General features: G+C 34.1%; 5 non-coding genes across 5 annotated transcripts; 1 reads left to right on the plus strand and 4 right to left on the minus strand.

The window, feature by feature from the left end:
• Positions 1-687: 687 nt before the first annotated feature.
• On the minus strand, positions 688-993 carry LOC146888620 (signal recognition particle RNA). The gene has a single exon (XR_014984920.1).
• Positions 994-2,163: 1,170 nt separating this feature from the next.
• LOC146888621 (signal recognition particle RNA) lies at positions 2,164-2,469 on the minus strand. The gene has a single exon (XR_014984921.1).
• A 1,170-nt stretch (positions 2,470-3,639) lies between these two features.
• LOC146888622 (signal recognition particle RNA) lies at positions 3,640-3,945 on the minus strand. The gene has a single exon (XR_014984922.1).
• A 1,279-nt stretch (positions 3,946-5,224) lies between these two features.
• On the minus strand, positions 5,225-5,513 carry LOC146888623 (signal recognition particle RNA). Its single transcript, XR_014984928.1, has one exon.
• Positions 5,514-13,577: 8,064 nt separating this feature from the next.
• Positions 13,578-13,684, plus strand: LOC114165657 (small nucleolar RNA R71). Its single transcript, XR_003599748.1, has one exon. It is a non-coding gene; the product is annotated as a small nucleolar RNA R71 (small nucleolar RNA).
• The last annotated feature ends 5,686 nt before the right edge of the window (positions 13,685-19,370 follow it).

Consider the following 19,370-nt stretch of genomic DNA (forward strand, 5'->3'; position numbering starts at 1 on the left):
ATTTAAACCTACAATCTTGTTGGAAGTTAAAATTTAAATTAAAATTGTACATGTAACTCTCGTATATATTACAACCTGGAAACCATTTTTCAAACATAGTTTCCTAGAAGAATTTATTATTTATCATTGTAGTCCATTATTCTAGAGCAAAAACAACCTATCAACTAATACATCACTAGAGTAATCAATTAGTAATCCATTACTTTAAATAAAAACAAAACTAGTTCAATCAAAACAATTTATGTAATACTTTATTGATTCATTTTAACTTTTACATATCAAATAAAAAATTACTCATTCAAACATATAAAAACATATTTTGTTACTTTTATTTTAATTATTACATCTCAAACTTAAAACAAATGTTGTTAAATCTATCAAAACGATACCATTATACTCGCAAACAATGTACAAAACATATAGGAATATAGGTAACTATAACACATTAAAAGAATTTTAAGAAAATAACATTGTGGTCAGAAAAATATAGCTTGTCACCATTGAAGTATAAAAGTGGAGTTTAGTATACTAACATAGTATAAACAAGTAATGGACTTATTCGTATATGTTACATTGAGGGAATAAAATATAACAACTACAAAAGGAAAATTAGATGTTAGAGAGAGATGTTAAGAAATATCTCAAATGTAAAGCAATGCTGAATCAAAACTCAATAAAAAATGAAAAAAAGGTGATGGTCCAAGCAAGTGAGGCTGCCTAGGTGATTTTTTGGAGGGTGGTTGCGACAACTTGTTATCCTTCCACTATTGGGAGGTAGAGGTAATCGTTGCTCTGTGAAACCAGCCTCACGCAGTGCCCTCTTGTCTAAGAGAGATGAGACTTATGCCTTCGCACAAGTCCCATCACCCAACTCTCAACTTGGAATGGGCAAGCCAGCTTTTAGCATCCATAACTCCAACCAGGGAGCCACAAAGTTGTTCCATCACCTTCATGCCCCCACTTGGGTTACAAGCTCTTGTCACTTAGCTCGGCGAGAACACAAGCTTGAGATCCACTATATAAAGTTTATTTTCTTTCACATTCTGCACAATGTGGGACTTCTACTTTACATTACATAAGTGGTAAAGTATACCAACCCTTACACAAAAACTTGGTTCCAATGCAGTAACAAACATTCATAACTTCGTATCTCTTTACATTCTCAATAAACGCAAGTTATCGCCTATTTTTCTTTCTTTTGCTCTCGTTTCATTCCATCACATCTCTTACAAATTGTCATTTTTGTTTTTGTGTTCCCTATAAATGTAGATGGACATTTTGGTTGTGAATGAAATATTTTCCAAAAGTGAATTCTAAAGATCTTTTCTAAAAGTAGAATTCCGAGAGATGAATTCCAAAATTTAAAAATGTGTGTGTATCTTAATTCAAAACTGAGGAAGGATGTTCTTGCTCTGCAAAGTACTTTTTACTTTTTGATGGCTTATTTTAAACAAAAAGAAAAAGACAAGAGGTAAGATTTAAACCTACAATCTTGTTGGAAGTTAAAATTTAAATTAAAATTGTACATGTAACTCTCGTATATATTACAACCTGGAAACCATTTTTCAAACATAGTTTCCTAGAAGAATTTATTATTTATCATTGTAGTCCATTATTCTAGAGCAAAAACAACCTATCAACTAATACATCACTAGAGTAATCAATTAGTAATCCATTACTTTAAATAAAAACAAAACTAGTTCAATCAAAACAATTTATGTAATACTTTATTGATTCATTTTAACTTTTACATATCAAATAAAAAATTACTCATTCAAACATATAAAAACATATTTTGTTACTTTTATTTTAATTATTACATCTCAAACTTAAAACAAATGTTGTTAAATCTATCAAAACGATACCATTATACTCGCAAACAATGTACAAAACATATAGGAATATAGGTAACTATAACACATTAAAAGAATTTTAAGAAAATAACATTGTGGTCAGAAAAATATAGCTTGTCACCATTGAAGTATAAAAGTGGAGTTTAGTATACTAACATAGTATAAACAAGTAATGGACTTATTCGTATATGTTACATTGAGGGAATAAAATATAACAACTACAAAAGGAAAATTAGATGTTAGAGAGAGATGTTAAGAAATATCTCAAATGTAAAGCAATGCTGAATCAAAACTCAATAAAAAATGAAAAAAAGGTGATGGTCCAAGCAAGTGAGGCTGCCTAGGTGATTTTTTGGAGGGTGGTTGCGACAACTTGTTATCCTTCCACTATTGGGAGGTAGAGGTAATCGTTGCTCTGTGAAACCAGCCTCACGCAGTGCCCTCTTGTCTAAGAGAGATGAGACTTATGCCTTCGCACAAGTCCCATCACCCAACTCTCAACTTGGAATGGGCAAGCCAGCTTTTAGCATCCATAACTCCAACCAGGGAGCCACAAAGTTGTTCCATCACCTTCATGCCCCCACTTGGGTTACAAGCTCTTGTCACTTAGCTCGGCGAGAACACAAGCTTGAGATCCACTATATAAAGTTTATTTTCTTTCACATTCTGCACAATGTGGGACTTCTACTTTACATTACATAAGTGGTAAAGTATACCAACCCTTACACAAAAACTTGGTTCCAATGCAGTAACAAACATTCATAACTTCGTATCTCTTTACATTCTCAATAAACGCAAGTTATCGCCTATTTTTCTTTCTTTTGCTCTCGTTTCATTCCATCACATCTCTTACAAATTGTCATTTTTGTTTTTGTGTTCCCTATAAATGTAGATGGACATTTTGGTTGTGAATGAAATATTTTCCAAAAGTGAATTCTAAAGATCTTTTCTAAAAGTAGAATTCCGAGAGATGAATTCCAAAATTTAAAAATGTGTGTGTATCTTAATTCAAAACTGAGGAAGGATGTTCTTGCTCTGCAAAGTACTTTTTACTTTTTGATGGCTTATTTTAAACAAAAAGAAAAAGACAAGAGGTAAGATTTAAACCTACAATCTTGTTGGAAGTTAAAATTTAAATTAAAATTGTACATGTAACTCTCGTATATATTACAACCTGGAAACCATTTTTCAAACATAGTTTCCTAGAAGAATTTATTATTTATCATTGTAGTCCATTATTCTAGAGCAAAAACAACCTATCAACTAATACATCACTAGAGTAATCAATTAGTAATCCATTACTTTAAATAAAAACAAAACTAGTTCAATCAAAACAATTTATGTAATACTTTATTGATTCATTTTAACTTTTACATATCAAATAAAAAATTACTCATTCAAACATATAAAAACATATTTTGTTACTTTTATTTTAATTATTACATCTCAAACTTAAAACAAATGTTGTTAAATCTATCAAAACGATACCATTATACTCGCAAACAATGTACAAAACATATAGGAATATAGGTAACTATAACACATTAAAAGAATTTTAAGAAAATAACATTGTGGTCAGAAAAATATAGCTTGTCACCATTGAAGTATAAAAGTGGAGTTTAGTATACTAACATAGTATAAACAAGTAATGGACTTATTCGTATATGTTACATTGAGGGAATAAAATATAACAACTACAAAAGGAAAATTAGATGTTAGAGAGAGATGTTAAGAAATATCTCAAATGTAAAGCAATGCTGAATCAAAACTCAATAAAAAATGAAAAAAAGGTGATGGTCCAAGCAAGTGAGGCTGCCTAGGTGATTTTTTGGAGGGTGGTTGCGACAACTTGTTATCCTTCCACTATTGGGAGGTAGAGGTAATCGTTGCTCTGTGAAACCAGCCTCACGCAGTGCCCTCTTGTCTAAGAGAGATGAGACTTATGCCTTCGCACAAGTCCCATCACCCAACTCTCAACTTGGAATGGGCAAGCCAGCTTTTAGCATCCATAACTCCAACCAGGGAGCCACAAAGTTGTTCCATCACCTTCATGCCCCCACTTGGGTTACAAGCTCTTGTCACTTAGCTCGGCGAGAACACAAGCTTGAGATCCACTATATAAAGTTTATTTTCTTTCACATTCTGCACAATGTGGGACTTCTACTTTACATTACATAAGTGGTAAAGTATACCAACCCTTACACAAAAACTTGGTTCCAATGCAGTAACAAACATTCATAACTTCGTATCTCTTTACATTCTCAATAAACGCAAGTTATCGCCTATTTTTCTTTCTTTTGCTCTCGTTTCATTCCATCACATCTCTTACAAATTGTCATTTTTGTTTTTGTGTTCCCTATAAATGTAGATGGACATTTTGGTTGTGAATGAAATATTTTCCAAAAGTGAATTCTAAAGATCTTTTCTAAAAGTAGAATTCCGAGAGATGAATTCCAAAATTTAAAAATGTGTGTGTATCTTAATTCAAAACTGAGGAAGGATGTTCTTGCTCTGCAAAGTACTTTTTACTTTTTGATGGCTTATTTTAAACAAAAAGAAAAAGACAAGAGGTAAGATTTAAACCTACAATCTTGTTGGAAGTTAAAATTTAAATTAAAATTGTACATGTAACTCTCGTATATATTACAACCTGGAAACCATTTTTCAAACATAGTTTCCTAGAAGAATTTATTATTTATCATTGTAGTCCATTATTCTAGAGCAAAAACAACCTATCAACTAATACATCACTAGAGTAATCAATTAGTAATCCATTACTTTAAATAAAAACAAAACTAGTTCAATCAAAACAATTTATGTAATACTTTATTGATTCATTTTAACTTTTACATATCAAATAAAAAATTACTCATTCAAACATATAAAAACATATTTTGTTACTTTTATTTTAATTATTACATCTCAAACTTAAAACAAATGTTGTTAAATCTATCAAAACGATACCATTATACTCGCAAACAATGTACAAAACATATAGGAATATAGGTAACTATAACACATTAAAAGAATTTTAAGAAAATAACATTGTGGTCAGAAAAATATAGCTTGTCACCATTGAAGTATAAAAGTGGAGTTTAGTATACTAACATAGTATAAACAAGTAATGGACTTATTCGTATATGTTACATTGAGGGAATAAAATATAACAACTACAAAAGGAAAATTAGATGTTAGAGAGAGATGTTAAGAAATATCTCAAATGTAAAGCAATGCTGAATCAAAACTCAATAAAAAATGAAAAAAAGGTGATGGTCCAAGCAAGTGAGGCTGCCTAGGTGATTTTTTGGAGGGTGGTTGCGACAACTTGTTATCCTTCCACTATTGGGAGGTAGAGGTAATCGTTGCTCTGTGAAACCAGCCTCACGCAGTGCCCTCTTGTCTAAGAGAGATGACAACTTGTTATCCTTCCACTATTGGGAGGTAGAGGTAATCGTTGCTCTGTGAAACCAGCCTCACGCAGTGCCCTCTTGTCTAAGAGAGATGAGACTTATGCCTTCGCACAAGTCCCATCACCCAACTCTCAACTTGGAATGGGCAAGCCAGCTTTTAGCATCCATAACTCCAACCAGGGAGCCACAAAGTTGTTCCATCACCTTCATGCCCCCACTTGGGTTACAAGCTCTTGTCACTTAGCTCGGCGAGAACACAAGCTTGAGATCCACTATATAAAGTTTATTTTCTTTCACATTCTGCACAATGTGGGACTTCTACTTTACATTACATAAGTGGTAAAGTATACCAACCCTTACACAAAAACTTGGTTCCAATGCAGTAACAAACATTCATAACTTCGTATCTCTTTACATTCTCAATAAACGCAAGTTATCGCCTATTTTTCTTTCTTTTGCTCTCGTTTCATTCCATCACATCTCTTACAAATTGTCATTTTTGTTTTTGTGTTCCCTATAAATGTAGATGGACATTTTGGTTGTGAATGAAATATTTTCCAAAAGTGAATTCTAAAGATCTTTTCTAAAAGTAGAATTCCGAGAGATGAATTCCAAAATTTAAAAATGTGTGTGTATCTTAATTCAAAACTGAGGAAGGATGTTCTTGCTCTGCAAAGTACTTTTTACTTTTTGATGGCTTATTTTAAACAAAAAGAAAAAGACAAGAGGTAAGATTTAAACCTACAATCTTGTTGGAAGTTAAAATTTAAATTAAAATTGTACATGTAACTCTCGTATATATTACAACCTGGAAACCATTTTTCAAACATAGTTTCCTAGAAGAATTTATTATTTATCATTGTAGTCCATTATTCTAGAGCAAAAACAACCTATCAACTAATACATCACTAGAGTAATCAATTAGTAATCCATTACTTTAAATAAAAACAAAACTAGTTCAATCAAAACAATTTATGTAATACTTTATTGATTCATTTTAACTTTTACATATCAAATAAAAAATTACTCATTCAAACATATAAAAACATATTTTGTTACTTTTATTTTAATTATTACATCTCAAACTTAAAACAAATGTTGTTAAATCTATCAAAACGATACCATTATACTCGCAAACAATGTACAAAACATATAGGAATATAGGTAACTATAACACATTAAAAGAATTTTAAGAAAATGACATTGTGGGTAGAAAACTATAGCCTGTTACCATTGAAGTATAAAAGTGGAGTTTAGTATACTAACATAGTATAAAAAAGTAATGGACTTATTCGTATATGTTACATTGAGGGAATAAAATATAACAACTGCAAAAGGAAAATTAGATGTTAGAGAGAGATGTTAAGAAATATCTCAAATGTAAAGCAATGCTGAATGAAAGCTCAATCAGAAATGAAAAAGGTGATGGTCCAAGCAAGTGAGGCCTGCTAGATCGAGCCATGCGACCTGTGGTTGATAGGTTATTGACCCGCTAATATTAGTCCGGAGAAATTGCTACATCAACTAGCCACGACTTCAAGCCCCAACCGTTTGGATATCAAGACAACCAACGACGGAGTGTGATGTTGTGGCTTTGGCGTAAATCGACAATGTGTAATTTTCTTTGAGCATCGATAAGCTCTTGTGGAAAATCAACCCCTGCGATACATATTGCTAATTTTAAACAAAATGAAAAAAAAGAACATAAAAGTTAAACTTGCTTTTGGTTGTTATAATTTGATGTTTCTGTGATTTGAAGTACTTAACTATATTTTTTTAATTGGGTATTCGTTCATTTAGATCAATATATAAATTGTATTTGTTGGTATTTGATATAATTATTTATAGCAACAAATTGGAAAAGACACAAAAACAAATTGCAATTGGTACCAAAGAAGAATTCAATTAATATAATATTAAATGTGTTTAATATTTATATATACATATGAAATTAAAATTTGTCCATCTCTCAAAGTTTATATAAAATTCATCTATATATTTTAGTAAGAATTAATGGTGTTAACTTATTAGTGACATGTCAAATGATCATATTAACTAGAATAAAATGTAAAAACATATGACTGACACGTGTCAACCACATGTAACTTTAGAAACATTTTTTTTATTATAAATTTTTTTCCTTTGGGTTTGCGGAATGTATTAATACATAATACAATTCAAGATAGCACAAAATGCAAAAAATTCAAATGACCACAAAAAGCAAAACACAATTTTTAACTAAAAGTAGAAATAACCTCTTCACCTCAAAATGCAACATCTGTCAAGTTTTGCAACTTACACGTGTCCAACCTTTTGAAACACTTCTCATTTTGAGACTACGTCTCTTTTCTTTTGCAAACCCTAGCCATCAACATCTCCATTTTCACTCTCTATTTTCAACCACCATCTCCTTCTCATAAACCACCATAAATCACTATCTCTTTTGTAAGATTCATGAATCTCTCTCGATCTCAATCCATTCTTATTTTCTTCCTTTCAACCTCAATCTCTCAGTTTCGTTATATGTCTCTTCTCATGAATCTTTCTCGATCTGTATGTATAAATCTCTCCTTTTTGTTTTTTTTTGTGGTTTTTTATATATGTGTTCATATATATGTTAAATTGTTGTATTGCTTTTGATTTTTTTCAATTTTTCCTTTTAGGTTGAAGTTCCTTTCAGGTATATAACAATTTTTTGGAAGTTCCTTTTCAATTTTTTCAATACTGCACGAAACATACTGTTGTATAAGTTTTGTTTATCCTTGTTTGTGGTGACTTCATTTGTCAGTGCTACAGGCTTTCAGTCCCAATAAAAAAGGTTTGACCAATTCTATGATTGCAAGCCATGGAGAAACATTTGCAACTCTGTTTAAGTAAGTTGTAAGGCTTAAAAAACAAATTAAAAAAGGCTACAATTGTTTATTTTGTGCAAAGTGAAGATGGAGATATTATTCATTGCGTCAACATATACGATCAACCAACTTTTGATCATCCAACTTTTGATCATCCAACTTTAAAAAATCACACTATCAAGGTCTGGTTATCTTTTTATATGATTATTTAATTTTAAATGAGTCGTTTTGGCATTAAAATTGTGATTATGTGGTCGATTTTATTTTGTCTGAGTCTGATACAACTACGTTTGAGTATGCATCTTACTTTAAAGAATGGATGTGACAGATGATGCCTGATTTAAACACATAAGATGATTCAGAGTCAAAGATATTTCAGACATGGCAAAATAATGGAATTTGTCCAAAAGGAACCATTCCGATATGTAGAATCTTAAGAGAAGACTTACTCAGATATGATTCCACAAAATCGTTCGGTATGTGTCGCTTAATATCTACAATTTATTGTTAGAAGTTCAACATCTCCAACTAAAAATAAAATCAATATAAAAGATTAATATAAAATAGATAAGTGAGCATGTACTACATTCACTAAATAACAAACACATCACTAATTCTTTATTATTATTATTATTATTATGATTTAGGTGAATCCCAAGTTATTTTGTTGATTGATCTTAGTTCTGTTGTTCTTCAAAGATGAAACATTCCTGTGTTAGCATTAACTTTTATACCATTAATATGATTGCAAAACAACTATTTATATCTAAAAACTTTGATGATATTTGCATGCATGGCTAATGCCAGTGAAGCTGCTATCATTTTACTTCCTTGGATTCCTCAAGATTCTGTCTATCTACAATAGAGCATGTCACTCTAGATTGGAATGAAGTAAGTCTTGCTTATTAACTATTTAAACTTTTTCTGCTTTTCACCACTATCTTTGATGGGGATTTATTTTCTCCATTTTGATCATATCACAACCAGTGGCAGTGCCTCAATGTAGGGATGTCAAAATGGGCCGAGCCCGACGGGTCGGCCCGCCAGCCCGACCAAAAAAACATGGGTCGGGTCAGAAAAATCAGCCCGCCAACCCGAGACAACCCGGCTCGTCAAGCCCGCTAACCCATCGGGCCAACCCGCGGGCCAAAATAGGCCAGCCCGTATGCCTTAATTAAAAAGCACGTGCAGAGGTGTGTGTTTAATTTTGGTACTCTGCTCTCTCTGCCAGATTTCTCATTCCCCTCCATTTTCCTTTCTCTCTCTCGCGACCATACCTATCCCATTTCTCCTCCACCCAAGACGCTGGCCAAGAACACGAACGAAGGCAGTGCAACCCATCCATCACTTTGCGTCTCTCTTCCACCGTGACCTCCACCACTTCGCGTCTCTCCTCCACCGTGACATCCACCACGTTGCTGGCCAGGAACATGAAGGGAGTGCAGCAGCGAGAGAACGCAGTGCAGGGAGAACACAGAGCCACCATCGAACTCTGATTCGCGGACGATTCCGACGGCCACGACCACCGCGAAGACAAGTTTTTGCGTTCTAGTTCCCTTTTTTTCGATTTGTAACCTAAATTTCTAATTTTTGTAACCCTAAAATTTGTTCCCATAATTGGGGGTTATGGTCTATATCTGGTTGTTGTTGTTGCGATTTGCCCTTCTTTGGATTTGACCCATTCTATGAATCGTAATTGTTGGTGTGGTGTTGCTTCAATTTTCCCCCAATTTCAATTTCGTTGTTGTCGTTAATCGCGCATTTGGATTGTTTGTTCATGTTTGTGTAGTAAAATGTTGCTAGATTCATTTTCAAATTGAGATGTTTTTGTTATGTTATTAAGATGTATGTTGTTGGGTTGCTGTATAATGACATTGTGTTGCTGTTTTCAGCTCCTAATGTTGATGTTTAATGTTTAATGTATAAGTATTGTTGGTAATGAACTTGTGTGTATTGTCCCTTACATGTTTTTGTTTCTGAATCTTGCGTAGTGATCAATAAATATTAAGTTGTGTGTACTGTCCTATGCATGTTTCTGAATCTTGCCTACTGATGATCAATAAAGAAGTCTTGCCACTGTGATAAAATAACTATTGCCATTTTCTTGCAGACAATCTGTCCATTTTCTTGCATTATCCAAAAAGGGTTAGTATTGATGTTGTAGCAGTGACCTTCATGACTTGCAGAGAGCAAAACATCATTTATATGTGTTTTTAATATTTTCATTTTCTTGTTTAATAAATCATTGTTGTTGTATTCTTCATTGAAGGAGAATTTTTTTTGGTAATATAACATTGGGACAATGTTCAGTCAACTAAATTTGGAATGAAACAAATTGAAATTTGATTTTGGACCATAAATTAAACATATGGAAAAAAACTTGCGGGCCAGCCCGTTAGCCTGCCAGCCCGCGGGCCGGGTCCAAAAATCTAACCCGTTTCACTCTATCGGGCCAGCCCGGCCCGACCCGTAAAAGGCGAGCCAAAATCGGGCCGGGTCAAAATGGGCCGGGTTGGCCCGTTTTGACATCCCTACCTCAATGTAGTGGAATATTGTGATGGATTTATTCAACCTTCCACTTTGTCCCAATTGAAAAGCCAGGTAGTAGCATGATCGAGGTCGTCCTCGACCAAATAAAACATGAAAATGAAAAAAACTCGGTAGTTCAACCAATGTTGTCTCAGTGACCAACCTCTCATTCAAAGCCTTCCAGAGTTGCAATTCAACATAGGGGGGCGTTGGTTTGATAGATTCAATTTTAAACACAAAATTAACAAAACGTAATTGCAAAACTTAATTCAACGGATTTCAAAACGTATTGATTCATTGATTCAACTGAAATTTCACCAATCACAGATTACACAATTAATTGTTCTATCTAATTTGCTCCCATGAAACCCGAAATTAATCAATTAAGCGATAATTAACACGAGTTAAATATGCCATTAAGCCAAGCATACTTCAAGCAATTGACACCCACCACTTAAGCATCTGGTCAATGAATGACAAGTGGAAGTGGTCTTTCCTGGTCGGTTGAGCCTCCTATAATCGATGCAAACTCTCCAACTATTTTGCACCCTAGTTGGGATCAACTCGTCTCTTTCATTTTTAACAAATGTGAGGCCTGACTTCTTGGGAACCACATGGATGGGAATGATCCATTATAGAAGTTTGGTACCTCCTTTTTCAGAACATCTAGAATGACAAGGTTCAGTCGCTTCTGTGGTTGTCTCACTAGTTTTCCTCCATACTCCAATAAAATCTTGTGCATGCACATGTATGGGCTAATTCCAGGAATGTTAGCCAATGTCCACCCAATGGCTTTCTTGTGCTTCTTGAGCACTTCTAATAATCTCTACTATTGCTCAATAGTAATAGTAAGGGAGGTAGAGATGATCATATGCAGTCTTTACTCATCCTCCAAATAGATATATTTGAGGTTGTCTGGTAGAGGTTTTAACTCTAGAGTGCTGGATGCTGGCTGAATATCAGGAACTAGAAGGGAGGGAGAAATGGGTTGCACAACCTATACCTCAACATAACAATCAGTTGCATATGTACTTCTTACAACATGATTAGTGCATTCTGACCATGTAACATCAAAATCATATGGTACAACACCCAAAGAGTCAAACTTAGAATCAACATCAAAATCATAATCATAATCATAATATGAATTAGAGTCAATACCAATGCATGAAAATTTAGACAATTTAGACACAAATGCATATTTCATGAAATGCAAAGGTGGAAATAAAAAATATGTCCATCAACAACATCATCAATGATATCAATGTGAAAAACAGAGTGGTCCTTAAAATGATGTTTCATGGCATCTAGAATATTAAAATGCACCACAATATCATCAAACTTCATGGACAAAGTACCTGCATTGACATCAATCTTGGTTCGTACCATTTTCAAAAATGGTTTGCCTAAAATGATTGGTGCAGAACCATGTGAAAATCCTTCTTCCATATTAAAAATTTAAAAATCAGCAGGAAAAATCAATTCACCAACACGAACCAAAACATCATCAACTAAACATGTAGGGTGGGCAACACTTCTATTTGCCAACTGAATCACCACACTCGTAAGTTGCAGGGGTCCAAGAGAAAGAGATTTAAAAATAGACAAAGACATTACATTTATTGTACCTATGATGCAAGGTACAAAAAATGTAACTAGGTCCTTGCACTTCTCAGGAATTTGAGGAATAGATTTACTTATCAATGTTGACACACTCCTTCCCATGCTGATCTTCTCGTTTCCCTTTAGCCTCCTCTTGTGCGTGCACAACTTCTTCAAGAACTTTGCATATGTGGGAATTTGTTTAATGGCATCTAACATATGTATGTTCACCTCCACCTTCCTGAATGTTTCTAAGATCTCCTTGTCAACCTCTTCCATCATTTTACTTGGAATGGCTTTTGGAGGGAAAGGAAGAGGGATGAGAGGTGCAATAATAGAGGTGGAAGGAGTAGAAGACACCCTAAATGTGAAAGGACTAGCTGCATGTGCATCACACTTTCTTTGAAGTGTGGCAGGGTCAACTTCTGTCTTAGGTGTAGGTTAAGGAGTGGGAACTTCAATCTTTTTCCCAAATCTCAATGTGATATCACTCACATTTCTCGGATTCTTCACTATCTGTGATGGCAACTTGTCAGAATTCTGAGCATGTGCTTGGTTTAGCTGAGAGGCCATTTGCCCAATTTGATTTGTCAAACTCTGAATTGAAGCTCTAGTCTCCTATTGAAATTGCATATTTTGAAGGGTCATCATCCTGACTGACTCCTCCAATGAATTAAAAGATGAAGGAGCAGTAAGAGTTGGGGTAGCAGCAGGAACAGGTGGAATTAGGGCAGGTTGTGCAGGTATAGCTCTTTATTGTTGGTAAGAAAGTGGCTGCACATTTTGAACCTGTTGGTTTTGCTGCTGTTGTTGGTTGCCCTATCTCAAATTGGGATGATTTCTCCAATCTAGATTCTATCTGTTAGTGGAAAAATGATGGTTTTGTTAGTGTTGTTAGGGTGACCTATTTTTGAAAATGTTGGCTGCATAAGCTTGAGGAGTATCAGAAGGTGTATAAGTTGTGGCTTGTTGCAAGGTGGGGGCAAGAATTTGTGAAATGTTCAACTGACGTGCAAATGCCACAAACTCTTGCAGTAGAAGGTGCGACTCTTTAATTCGCAGCAAGTTGGTTGACTAAGGTGGTAAGAGCATCAATCTTGGTCTCCAACTTCTTAGTGTACTCGACAACTCCTACATCATGAACATGCCTAACAACAATAGCATCATTTCTTGTGTCAAATTACTGAGAGTTAGAGGCCATGTTCTCAATCAATTGCCTCGCTACTGCTGGGGTTGAATTACCAAGAGCACCACCACTCACAGCATCAATCATGCTTCTATCCATATGGTGCAAGCCTTCATAAAAATATCGAAGAAGTAAATGCTCAAATATCAGGTGGTTTGGGCAACTAGAACACAAATTCTTGAATCTCTCCTAGTATTCATAGAGACTCTCCCTAGACTGTTGCTTGATTCTAAAAATCTCCTTTCTTATGGTTGTGGTCTTGAAAGCAGGGAAGAACTTTTCCAAGAACAATGTCTTCAAGTCATCCCAGCTCGTGATGGACCTGGGTGCAAGGTAATACAACCAATCTTTTGCATTGCCCTCCAAGGAATAAGGAAAAGCCTTCAAATACACATGATCTTCTTGGACATCTGCAGGCTTCATGGTGGAATAAACAACATGGAACTGCTTTAAATGGTTACACGGGTCCTTACTTGCAAGGCCATGAAAGTTTGGCAACAAATGGATTAATCCAGTTTTTAAAACATAAGAAACTTCCTCCTCAAGATACTGAATGCACAATGAGTCATAAGTGAACTTAGATGCAGTCAGCTCATTCATTGTCCTTTCATGAGGTGGAGGTTGAGCCACGTTATTAGTATCAAAATGAATGTCAAAATGATTAGAATGCACAATATGCTTAGAATGATCAGAATGCACAAAAATAAAAGTATCAGGTGGATAAGGAAAACTCACATAATATGCAGGATGCACAAATGGATTCCTATTATGCCTAACTCCTCTGTGGAAGGTTCTATCAGTTTCAAGATCCAATGATTGTAAAATACCAAGATTTTCCCTAGTCATGCACTAATGAACCCAAAACTGCAAAAGTCAACACAAAGTCAATCAGGGATAAAAATGACAAAAATAGAAGTACCTCAGATTAGTCTAAATTTTTTTGAAAAAAGTCCTAAAATCATGAACAAGTGTCACAAAAAGTTTGAAGCCCAATTGCAAATCCTAAATACATAAACAAAACACACAAAGTTTGGCTAAAAATATTAAAAAACCAAAGAAAAATCAGTTAAATAGGAAAACTGCCTTGTTTGGGGATTCTGAAAAGACCTACCCATCTTACGTGTAGGCATTGTAAATAAAATTAAATTCTACCCCAAATCGATGTAAAATTTGTTTTGTTTCGATAACTATAGCAAAAGTTATGGCCATTTGAAGTTTTGCTAAAAACATACACAAACACTACTAAACACTACCACAATGACTCTAACAGCTACACACACTCACTGAAACACAAACACTACAATGGTAGCACTAAACTAAACAATAACATCACTAAACAATGCACATCAACTTCAACCACACTTAACCCAACATATCACGCAACAACACACACAAAAAAAGAATACAACACAGAACAACACTAAAAATAACTTTGACTAAAATGTTGGTCCCTGACAACGGTGCCAAATTTGATCAAGGTCGTATCCGACCAAATAAAACATGAAAATGCAATACACTCGGTAGTTCAACCGAGGTCGTCTCTCAGTGACCAACCTCTCATTTAAAGCCTTCCCAAGTTGCAATTCAACACAAGGGGGGGTTGGTTTGACAGATTCAGTTTTAAACACAAAATTAACAAAATGTAATTGCAAAACTTAATTAAACAGATTTAAAAACGTATTGATTCCTTGATTCAACTGAAATATCACCAATCACATATTACACAATTAATTGTTCTATCCAATTTGCTCCCATGAAACTCGAAACTAATCAACTAAGCGATAATTAACACGAGTGAAATATGCCATTAAGCCAAGCATACTTCAAGCAATTGACACCCACAAATTAAGCATACTATGAACGACTCACACTCATTAAGCATGATAATAAGTCGCTTTAGGTGTAGAAACACAAAATTAAGATTAAGCATCTATCAATTTCATATTTTTTTCATAAAACTGCAACTTGAAAATGGGCAAACCAGAACAAAAATTCAAAGCGAACAACAATTCATGGTTTCGTTTCAATTTCTTCAAGGAATCAATACCAAAAGCTTAGCTAGACATGGAATTCGAAAAATAATTCAAACAGAAATGAAATTGCATTAGAAGAGTAGGGAAAGAGTGAACAAACACAAATTTTTATTGAATGGGATGAAAACCCTAAGTTGGGTGGTGCTCCAATGGTCTCAAATCACCAAAAATGAAAAACCCTAAGTGGGTGTTGTCCTAAGAACGTGAAATAGAATAGGGAAGAAGAAGTGCGACTGCCAAACCAAAAATGACAAAAAACTTGTGTAACCCTCAATTTTGCCACTCCTATTTACAAAAATGCCACTCAGGACACAAAATTACAAAACTGTCATTCTGGTCAAGAGAATTACAAAAATGCCACTATGGGCTGAAAAATGTTGGCCCAATGACGTGGACATGCTGATTGACATGGCGCAAACATGGCAATGATGTTGAAATCACATGACAACTCTCTCTTGACCTTATGATTAACATCCAAGCTCCAAAATTTTCTTCACAATATACCTAAAAATATTTAGAGACAAAAATTAGACCAATTAATGTCAAATTACTCAAAATTCAGAATAATGGCCTAATGAAGCATAATTTAGGAAAATGCACTAACAAAAGATAATTAAGCACTAAACAAGCATCAAGAATGACACAAAGGGGCAATGTGATATGGGAAAATAAAGACTCATCATAGCAACATCAAATTTTCACCCATTGGGCTCACGAACATGTTCAATAGTGAAGGGACAATACAACAATTGGAGTATATTGAGAAGGGTGCTAAGGTTAACGGTGGAGGGAGATTCCTTCCTTACTTAAGTGAATCTTCAAAGAAGTTCCAACTGAATGGTTTTATTTTTGCTTTCTAGTAATTGCCTGATGGAAAACTATTTCCCAACCTTGCTTGGCATCAACAAAATGGTGGGGTTTTTTATTTGGCAATTTTTTCTAGGTTTAATCTTGTGTTTGTTATGTTCATAGGCTTTAATGTTTTGTTACATGAAGTGGTTGCCCGTAAAATGTTGTAAACATTGAACAAGGTATTTTTAATGTAATTGATGATCTTGCCTAACACATTAACTGCTTGGAATGCTCTTAGGTCTTGGGTGGAGAAGTTGTTGTTGGTTTATCCAGTACAAGTTTGTATTGTTAGGCAATATGTTGGGAAGTGGATGCAGATTGTTGGTTGGCAATGCTGGGATTGCAACCAAAGGTGGAACTATGGTCTTAAGCAGTGTTGGAATTGAAGGCAAAGGAAGCAATGTTGGTTTAGGCAAAGAGAGAATGCTTGGTGCATTTTTTTGCAAAAAAGATGGCCAACTACTAGGCTAATGCTTGAGAAGCTCAAAGCAAGAACAAAAGTTGTTCTCAGTGGGATTGAACATGAGAACTAATAATGTAGAAGATTTGAAAAATATATATGAAATTAGTATGTATTTGCTTAAGATTGAATGAGACAAGACATGCTTTGTTTTTTCTTCTATACATGACACAACTTTTTTTGCTTTCGGACTACACTTGAAATAAAGTTTTACCATCTATACATTGCATCAAACCCTACTATCATTTGTACATGCTACCGTACACTAATATTAATTGTCATATTTAATTTAATTTTACTACAATTACCGATCTTCACTTTTTTGAAGTTATATCCTCTACATATGTCCAAAAAAGTAAACATTAGTTCTTCATATATCTTGTATCTTTTTCTATGACGATAAAAAGCAACATACGTTTACTAAATATAATCTTAATAGATAATTTTGTTTACAATCTCTATAATTTATTTTATGTAATTTAATTATATGAATATAATGTGTTTATTAAATTTAAATAATTATTTTTTATTTAAGTGTTTCTTCATGTGATTTATTTAAAAGCAATTTTCTTATTTGTATGTTTTTAAAATTTAAAATTGACGTAGCTTTCCAAGATTTCTAACCTTCTGTTTCTTTTATTTTATGTAGGTTTTCCCGTATCTTCTTTTACTCTCGTGATATCCAGATAGTTGGACTCCATCAGGTTAGTAAAAGGGTAAAATTTCTTTCTCATTATGTGTTAGATATTGATGTTAGGGTTTGGAATTGTTTTTCAATTTCTTTCTTATTGGATATAAAAAATGAACATGACTCCATCAAGTCACTTCTTTCCTTTTTCTTCATTATGTTCTCTTCATACTTTCCTTTTCTTCAAACGTTCAAATCAGATCTTTATTTCCTTTTTCATCTTATGTTGCAACTAGATCTGAATTTCCTTCAAACGTCCATCATTTCTGTCTTTCCACTCTTCCACTTTAAACAATAACCAGACATCTGCTTCCCAATGACTTTTGTTTTTCTCTCAAACCACTAGGTTCAACCATTTATTTAAGAATCATTGTTCCAAATTTCTCTTATTCGTCTTCCACATTTGTTTACACTTATTTATTTGTGTAGCAAGCATTTTAAGGGCGTGTAGGTTTTTTTTTCTGCTCTCTGCCATTTTTTCCTTTTTTCCGTAACCTTGAGGCATGTGAAAAAGGGCTTTTGGTTTCTTCTGTGCTCTTCATATGTTTGACAATCGCTTTTCCCAATTTTTATTGAATTTGGGAAACCAAAACCAAAGCATGCGTATGGTTTTAGTTTCCACAACCTTTAGGCATGTGAAAAAAAGGCTTTTGGTTTCTTCTCTGCTCTTCATATGTTTGACAGTCGCTTTTCCCAATTTGTACTAAATTTGGGAAACCAAAACCAAAGCATGCATATGGTTTTAGTTTTGATGTACGAACTCCAAATTTAAATTCAAATTAAAATCAATGCATTCTTATGTTTTTATGTTCTGTACAAATAATTTTCTCCACACCGTCCTCTTTTCACTATTGTCTAATTTTCTGATTTCCTTTCACCATGTCTGTTTTGCAAAAACACACCCACTCATTACAAGAACTGAACCCAGAGAAGGAAAGTTGGAATATCGTTGCGAGAGTGGTAAGGTGATGGTTTGTTGAAGATTACACCAAAGGAAAATCTCCATTTTCCATGGAGATTATTCTCCAAGACAAAGAGGTACCACCCAATACTAAAAAAGCTCGTCATTTTCTTACTTTTCGTAATTGTTTTAGTTAGAATATGGTATTATTATGTGATATATCGATGAAGCAGGAAAGTCAACTACTTCAGGTGCAAATTTTTGCTCACAAGATGAGATTATGAGGATTATTGATGATCTTGTTAACCAACCTAATACACTTGATGTAAGACCCGAGAAAATTAGATAATTAATTAAGTAATTATTTAATAAATACAGGAAATGGATGCCTTTATGGCATTTAATGCGGAGTGCTTTGGTGTGGAAAAGAACTAGCTCAAATGGTTGAGAGTACTTTGATTGTGTGAGAGGACTTGGGTTCGAGTCCTATGTATGTCAATTATGTGATGTTTGTTTTATTGTATTTTTATATATATAATATGTGTGAACAAGGTAGGTGATAATGTAATATTATATTTGTGTTCATTATCACAAAGTATTAATGGGTTCGAATCCCGGTAACCCAACTTTAACTCTCTTTTTGCTAAATATTGGATTATGGTAGGAATGTGGAAGGGTGGAGGAAAACCTAGTAGAAGAGGCAGCAATAAGGGGCTGAAAAACCATTAAATTATGGGCCTTGGGGTAACAAATAAATCACCACTAAGTTAAGTTTTCGTTTTGTCACTTAAACCTATTAATAGGATGACTATATAAGGTGAAATTGAAGTGGGAGGAAGGGTTTCGGCAGCTGTAATTTGGTATAGGTAGAGGAGTGCGAAAATCTAGGAGAACCGTGGGTGCTAGGGCAACTGAGAGTTGAATTGGGAAAAGCCAAAGAGAGAGCATTGCTACTTTAGGGGAGGACGCACAATTCTAGTTAAAAGCCACGAAAATTTCAGGTT

This window comes from Vigna unguiculata, chromosome 1 (assembly GCF_037176805.1).
Source record: "Vigna unguiculata cultivar grain cowpea cultivar isolate G323 ecotype 2 chromosome 1, ASM3717680v1, whole genome shotgun sequence".
Classification (NCBI taxonomy): Eukaryota; Viridiplantae; Streptophyta; class Magnoliopsida; order Fabales; family Fabaceae; genus Vigna; species Vigna unguiculata.